Genomic DNA, 8277 nt, shown 5'->3' with positions numbered 1-8277 from the left:
CTTACAACAACAACTCATTATGATCACTTACGATTCTATACAATGACCAGATTTATATAAACAGTACTTACAAGGGTCTCTAATGCAGTTACATTGAAATGACAACTGGACTGACAGCTCAGCTGGACCAAACATGCAAGATGGTTCTTTAGTCACAGATCTGGGGCCACAGCTGAGATACTGAAATTGCTGGGACTTGCTTCCATGTGGCCTCTCCATGTTGCTCGCTTGGACAGTCTCAGCATAGCATTCTCAAGGTATTCAAACTTTTTACGTGGCTGCTCATTTTCACCAGAGTAAGGATGCCAAGAGATCAAAGCAGAAGCTGCCATGCTTCTTCTGACCTCGCCCCAACAGTCACACAGTGTCTCTTCTGCCACCTGGTTACACAGACCAGCCCAGGTTCAGTAGAGAAAGGGTCTGTATGAAGAGAATACTAGGCATTTGTATGCATGTACATACGTGTGTGTGTGCGTACAATATGTGTGTGCAATGTAATACCATCTGCTTTAGTTCTGAAGGTATAGTTCATTGTTTTCCATGTGAATAAATATAGGGACATTATATTGCTTTTTTAGGCGATCCATTTTATATATTTATGTATTTCCTGGAGTATTGGGTTTACTTTTCTTTTTCCAGGATATATAATTCTTTCAACAGTGCTGTCAAAGTGGATACTTTTGAGGACTTGCATGATCAAGAATATCTTTATTTTATACTCATATTTAATTTTTCAAAGTTCCCTCTTTGTTACTTTGTGCCCAATGTTGCTGCTCTTAAAACACTCCTTTTCTAGAGTCATTAGGCCAGTTTTCGTTGTCTTTGATTTTTTTTTTTTNGTTTACTTTTCTTTTTCCAGGATATATAATTCTTTCAACAGTGCTGTCAAAGTGGATACTTTTGAGGACTTGCATGATCAAGAATATCTTTATTTTATACTCATATTTAATTTTTCAAAGTTCCCTCCCTTTGTTACTTTGTGCCCAATGTTGCTGCTATTAAAACACTCCTTTTCTAGAGTCATTAGGCCAGTTTTCGTTGTCTTTGATTTTTTTTTTTTTTTANAGGCCAGTTTTCGTTGTCTTTGATTTTTTTTTTTTAATTGCACCCTCCTCTTTGTCAGTCTAGGCTCAATTATTACCCACTTCATACACCTCCTCCCAGCACACTCATCCAGCCATGCTGTTTCTCAAGGAATCCCTGGGCTTCCTCCCCAGGCACTGCTCTTTCTCAAAGGTTGCCTCAGTGATAACCCAGCTCTTAAGGGGAGAGCCAGGAAAGGAGGGAAACTTGTCTCCAGTTCAAGGCCACACCTGCTTTCATCGACATCTACTGACAACCAGACTGTGATGCTTGATGTCCTGCGGCCTCCAGCTAAGGGGCTGGCCCTACCATTGTCCCTCCTCATGTGGCTTTAGGAAGGTGATGCTCCCCTCAGGGAGATGTGGAGCTCAACGAAAGCACTCCCCCTGCTACTTCGAGTAATGGTACGTACATCTTCTCTGTTCCAGATTGCTCTTTCACCCAATCCCCATTACTCCTACCCCCACCTCCATAACATAGAGACTCAATCATCTTTCACCTCCTCGGGTGGTTCTCACAATCTTTATATTTGACCTTGCCCCCCNCAGACTGTGATGCTTGATGTCCTGCGGCCTCCAGCTAAGGGGCTGGCCCTACCATTGTCCCTCCTCATGTGGTTTAGGAAGGTGATGCTCCCCTCAGGGAGATGTGGAGCTCAACGAAAGCACTCCCCCTGCTACTTCGAGTAATGGTACGTACATCTTCTCTGTTCCAGATTGCTCTTTCACCCAATCCCCATTACTCCTACCCCCACCTCCATAACATAGAGACTCAATCATCTTTCACCTCCTCGGGTGGTTCTCACAATCTTTATATTTGACCTTGCCCCCCTCTTAGCTCCATGTCATTCTCAGAGCTGAGATTGTATCCCGTGGTCATCTGATCAGGAACCACATGCTCAATGTCCCAGACCCTTCCGTTTGTTTTGGGATAACACATTATATTAAAATGTAGGGTGGAAATCAGAATGTGGCAAACTTCAGAACATAGTGTTTGGAATGAGTTTTCTCAATCAACTTAATCTTTGAAAAATTCCATGAGACATTGTACCTTACACAATTACCTTGTTTAAAAAAACTGAAGTGAGGGGTGCCTGGGTGGCACAGCAGTTGAGCGTCTGCCTTCGGCTCAGGGCATGGTCCCGGCGTTATGGGATCGAGCCCCACATCAGGCTCTTCTGCTGTGAGCCTGCTTCTTCCTCTCCCACTCCCCCTGCTTGTGTTCCCTCTCTCGCTGGCTGTCTCTATCTCTGTCGAATAAATAAATAGAATTAAAAAAAAAAAAGACNATCTGATCAGGAACCACATGCTCAATGTCCCAGACCCTTCCGTTTGTTTTGGGATAACACATTATATTAAAACGTAGTGTGGAAATCAGAATGTGGCAAACTTCAGAACATAGTGTTTGGAATGAGTTTTCTCAATCAACTTAACCTTTGAAAAATTCCATGAGACATTGTACCTTACACAATTATCTTGTTTAAAAAAACTGAAGTGAATAGACCAGCACATATTATACACGATTATTTTTGGAGTTTGTTTAATCAATAAAAAATAAAAAAGAACAATTCTAAATTATATTCATCTTCATAAAATGAAAGGACACAAGTGTCTTATTATAAATTAATGCATTCATTCCCTTGTTTCCCTCTTTCCAGAACATTTGGCATTCTTTATCAACTAGGATATACTAGTATATAAAAGAACAAAAGAATAGGAAAACAAAGGTTTCTCATATTGTCCTTTATATTACTCTATTAATAAACCAGAAGGAAAGTAGTGAATGGTTTCAATTATACAAAGGAAAGGATCTGGCTTACCATTTCGATAGGGCAAGTTTTTCTTATTTTTCGCTCAACCTCTATCAATATTTGAGGTCACTCACTGGTAAACTTTTTAATTGTTTTATTCCGATGCTATCTATAAATACAATTATTTTCAGTATGGAATGTTTTCACTTACTAAACTCACTCAAATCACAACCCTCTTGCTGTTTGGGGTTTATTGTTTGTTTGTTTGTTTGCATTTAGTTTACGGTTTGCCAAGGTCGTCATTTTCGCCTCTAGCTTTCATTTGAAGTCTTCTTTACAGATGAGATTGCATACCTTTTAGTGAAACAGAGTTGCGACCAGGTAAGCCCAGGGTTGCATCACAGTCTTTTTTTCTATATTCTTAAATATAAAATATATCAAAAATATTTCCATCTTTAGATTCTAAGAGCTCTGCACGTATAGCAGTGCTTTTGCCGACTGTTTCTTTTTGGATATGTATCGACATGAACCTACAATAAACATCTTTCACCTATAATCTGTTCCATTAGCACTTCTTCAACTAGAACCTAACACATACATCTGAAGAACATTCTTGAGCCAGCACATTGGAGATAGCTTCTCTCCCACCTAGCTGAGCTTTTGGAAGAACTTCTTAAGCATGGGTTTTGTGAGGAACATGGTCGTTACGGTAGTTAACGACTGTTGTATTCCTTTAATTTTGAATTGCTTCTTCGCTCTCTTTGAAAAGTTTTTGGTGGATTAGGAGATATTTTTCATCCAAATCGGAGAATAACACTTACTTCTAAAAATATATCATTGGCATGTTTAGATTTGTATGGGGTTCAGCCAGAGGTATCAAACTCAAGTAGCAATTTCGTTATCGAACTCTGGGGAATTGGTGTTTTTTTCTGGGGTGGGTCTTCTTTGGCACTGAAATACAAGAAGCAATCATAAGAGTTGCTTTTTTAGTTTTTGGGGTTTTTTGTTTTATTTTGTTCTCAGGAAAAATTTGGAGGCCTTTTTTCCCTAAAACTCTAATTCCTCCAGCAGGGGCCCTACTCCCCTCCGTGACAGGCCCTGCTTACTCACCACAAAGAGCTGGAGTGAGACGAGCGCTGTCCTCTGTGGCACAACTCTAGCCGGGCCCTCTGATGCCAGGAAAGGCGTGAAGGCAGGGGGTGGGAAGGAACAGATGGGCCCAGATCCTGCACTGTGTGCCTGCCTAGCCCCTGTGGGATTTGTTGCTTTATCCAGATGGTTTTGGTTCCAGACCCTCTTTTTACTCTTAGCTCCCTGCTTGCTATCTGGGCTCAGCCAAACCCATTCCATTCCCATACTTCATCTTAGTGCTGGAAACCAGCTGTGTCCAATGCCCTGGGTCTGCGCCTTGCCCAGGAGGGAAGTGACACTTAAGGCCTAAGATCAATGAAGTGTACCATTGTGCTCTCATGAACTCTTTTGGGTAGCTGAGGATCAAAATGCTTCAGCATTTAGGGGAAGATCAAAGAGAGGCAAGTTCATTCTTGCAAAGAATACAGCATGGCTAAGGTCCAAGATGCTATGGCCATTCAGTTACATGAGAAGTGGGGAGGAACCATCTGTTTACTATGCAAAGTAAGCAAAAAACAGACATCTGGGGAGACAGGTGATGAAGTGGAAATATAGTTGAACTGAAATTCAGGAGGCTTGTGTGATAGTCCTAGCTTTACCCATAGCAGCAGCAGTGTGACCTTCAGGGAGGTCAGTTAACCTCTGAGGTTATCAGCTTCCTCAAGAGTTTGGGACTAGATGACACCCAAAGTATCTATAAACCCAAAGACTTTTTGTTGACCCTACTTGCCCTCTCCTGCTAAAGCAGGCACTCATCAAACAGCCATTTGCTCAGAATAGGGATTCAATATGCTAAATTGAATGTCCAAAGGCAACCTAATTAGGCAGACAAGAGGGTTGTAGCTGTTTCTGATGTGACTCCAGTGCCCTTGAAAAAGTATCCTTTGGTTTGCTCAGTCCTGACCTTGACTGTAAAAGCGTTAGCATTCTTTGCTGACTTACGGAGAATAGTAGCTATACTCCTGTTAAATTTTTTTGTCAACCTTGCAGAATGATATTCATACTGAGTGGTTCGTATACTTTATTCCATGTGGAGAAAGTTTGGGGTTTCAAATGGTTTGTTTGTAAGCTAAAGTGGAGTCATTTTTTCAAATTAGTTTCTATAAATTTTGGTAATGAATCGAGACAGTGGTTGAGGGGCAAAGAGGAAGGATCATGTCTTAAAACAAGCATTTCAATGGTGACGAGCATTTTAATTCTCACTTAAGATGGCAAGATCAAAAGATTCATCCTAACATTTCCTGGGGTACTTTCATCAGCTTGAACATTTACATAAATAAGAATTATTTTCTCTAAAATAGGAAGACATTTAAGTACCATAAATTCATGTGTATTTTTCAGAAGTTATTCACTGAGGATTAACACACAAAATAAGAAAACTGCTATTAAAAAAAAAGAAAAGAAAACAGAATACTGCTATTAATTTATAGGGCAAGGCATATTACTATAACCTAAGTCATGGGCTCAGAAATTCTATACACATTGCAAAAAAATAAAATATTGAATCACAATAACAGACTCGTCCCATTTTTCATTGACCCAAATGGGTGGTGCCACGGAAACAGTGTAATTTCTATACTATATCAATAATTCAATAGTTTGGAGTGGCATTAAGAATAAAAGCATTCATTTTGTTCATTTGCTTTACTGTAAAAGGCACTGAATAAAATCAAAGTAAAAGGAGAACATCCTATGAGGATTAGTTTGCTGGATTGAGACTGTTTATTAATATAAATAATCCGCTACAATAAATCCCTATTCAAAACAGTAACATGCATCTCTTCCTCTGCTCATTCTCTCCACAGTTGACTCTCAAACTGATACTAAGGGCTAACTTGGCTCTATTTTCAAATGATCTAAAGATACATAATATTTTTGGACACATTACAGAACTTTTATTCTAGTTATTATTGGTTATTCTTCATTCAAGTAAGATTTTTCTATCAAATATATTTTTAAATCTATTGTATCTATATTTTAGTGTCTTTTTCCCCAAACCTCTTATTATCAGAACTCTTTCACTTAAATCAATAGGTATTTGTTAAAATCACTATGTGCTGGGATGATTTTGTTTTCTTTATTCCAATATTACTCAATATGCAATTTGATTAGAATAAATTCTCCAAGAAACCTCAGCAATGCAGGCATAGCATTATGGCTTTTAGCCTGAAATGATGGCTAAAGCACCAAAAGCCAACTTGCATTTGCTTATTGTCTCTGTTTAAATGATTTCCTTTATAGATATCAGAATAACATAAAGTATATCTTATCACTCATTTGGTTTTGACCCTATTGCAATTCTTTATGTGTATGATTTCAAAAGAGCTTTCTTTCTTTCTTTCNCTCATTCTCTCCACAGTTGACTCTCAAACTGATACTAAGGGCTAACTTGGCTCTATTTTCAAATGATCTAAAGATACATAATATTTTTGGACACATTACAGAACTTTTATTCTAGTTATTATTGGTTATTCTTCATTCAAGTAAGATTTTTCTATCAAATATATTTTTAAATCTATTGTATCTATATTTTAGTGTCTTTTTCCCCAAACCTCTTATTATCAGAACTCTTTCACTTAATAGGTATTTGTTGAAATCACTATGTGCTGGGATGATTTTGTTTTCTTTATTCCAATATTACTCAATATGCAATGTGATTAGAATAAATTCTCCAAGAAACCTCAGCGATGCAGGCATAGCATTATGACTTTTAGCCTGAAATGATGGCTAAAGCACCAAAAGCCAACTTGCATTTGCTTATTGTCTCTGTTTAAATGATTTCCTTTATAGATATCAGAATAACATAAAGTATATCTTATCACTCATTTGGTTTTGACCCTATTGCAATTCTTTATGTGCCTATGATTTCAAAAGAGCTTTCTTTCTTTCTTTCTTTTTTTTTAAGATTTTATTTATTTATTTAACAGAGAGAGAGACAGCCAGCGAGAGAGGGAACACAGGCAGGGGGAGTGGGAGAGGAAGAAGCAGGCTCCCAGCAGAGGAGCCTGATGTGGGGCTCAGGGTGTGATCCTGAGCCAAAGGCAGATGCTTAACGACTGAGTCACCCAGGCGGCTCTCAAAAGAGCTTTCTAATTTGACTCTTCAGTTACCTATTGTTTATAGCTTGGCCTTTGGAGATGGTGGGGCTTGGGTTTAGATTCTGATTCTGCTACTTATAAAATGTTCAACTTTAGGCAAGTTACTTGGCCTTTCTGAGCCTTAATTACTTCATCTCTAAAAAGGTAGGATAAGAGCTTGCCTATCTCACAGGGCTGTTTTACATATTAAAAGTCACCACATATGAAAAGANGATATCAGAATAACATAAAGTATATCTTATCACTCATTTGGTTTTGACCCTATTGCAATTCTTTATGTGCCTGTAATTTCAAAAGAGCTTGCTTTCTTTCTTTCTTTCTTTCTTTCTTTCTTTCTTTCTTTCTTTCTTTTTTTTNACATGACTCCTAAAATTCCTTTATAACTTTCAAAAGCTGATTTATTCTTATTTAACCACATATCATGTGCTGATAAGAGTGAACATGGCATAGTAATTCTCTCTTCTGGTCTATTTAGAATAGCACATGAATAGCTAATTCATGAGAACAGGAAAATCTCAATTAATCTAAATATTAAAATAATCAGGAAGAAGGCAGTGAAAAAAGTTAGGAAGAAGTAATACTACTAATGGAGGACCTAAGACTATACAACGACCTGGACCTCCATTACTTGTATTGTTTCTTCCTAATTTTTNGATTCTGCTACTTATAAAATGTTCAATTTTAGGCAAGTTACTTGGCCTTTCTGAGCCTTAATTACTTCATCTCTAAAAAGGTAGGATAAGAGCTTGCCTATCTCACAGGGCTGTTTTACATATTAAAAGTCACCACAAGGCCAAGCACACCAACCAGGCAGAAAGCATGACGCAGTGTTGGTTTCCTTCTTTATTTTTCAATTTCCTCCCTTCTAGTGGGTGTTTTTCTTTAAAATATCACTCACATGACTCCTAAAATTCCTTTATAACTTTCAAAAGCTGATTTATTCTTATTTAACCACATATCATGTGCTGATAAGAGTGAACATGGCATAGTAATTCTCTCTTCTGGTCTATTTAGAATAGCACATGAATAGCTAATTCATGAGAACAGGAAACTCTCAATTAATCTAAATATTAAAATAATCAGGAAGAAGGCAGTGAAAAAAGTTAGGAAGAAGTACTACTACTAATGGAGGACCTAAGATTATACAACACCTGGGCCTCCATTACTTGTATTGTTTCTTCCTTTCTTTTTTCATTTGAGTATAGTTGACAGACA

This window comes from Ailuropoda melanoleuca, chromosome 1 (genome assembly GCF_002007445.2).
Source record: "Ailuropoda melanoleuca isolate Jingjing chromosome 1, ASM200744v2, whole genome shotgun sequence".
NCBI lineage: Eukaryota > Metazoa > Chordata > Mammalia > Carnivora > Ursidae > Ailuropoda > Ailuropoda melanoleuca.
The sequence above is the reverse complement of the archived record's forward strand: the minus strand, read 5'-3'. Positions refer to the sequence as shown.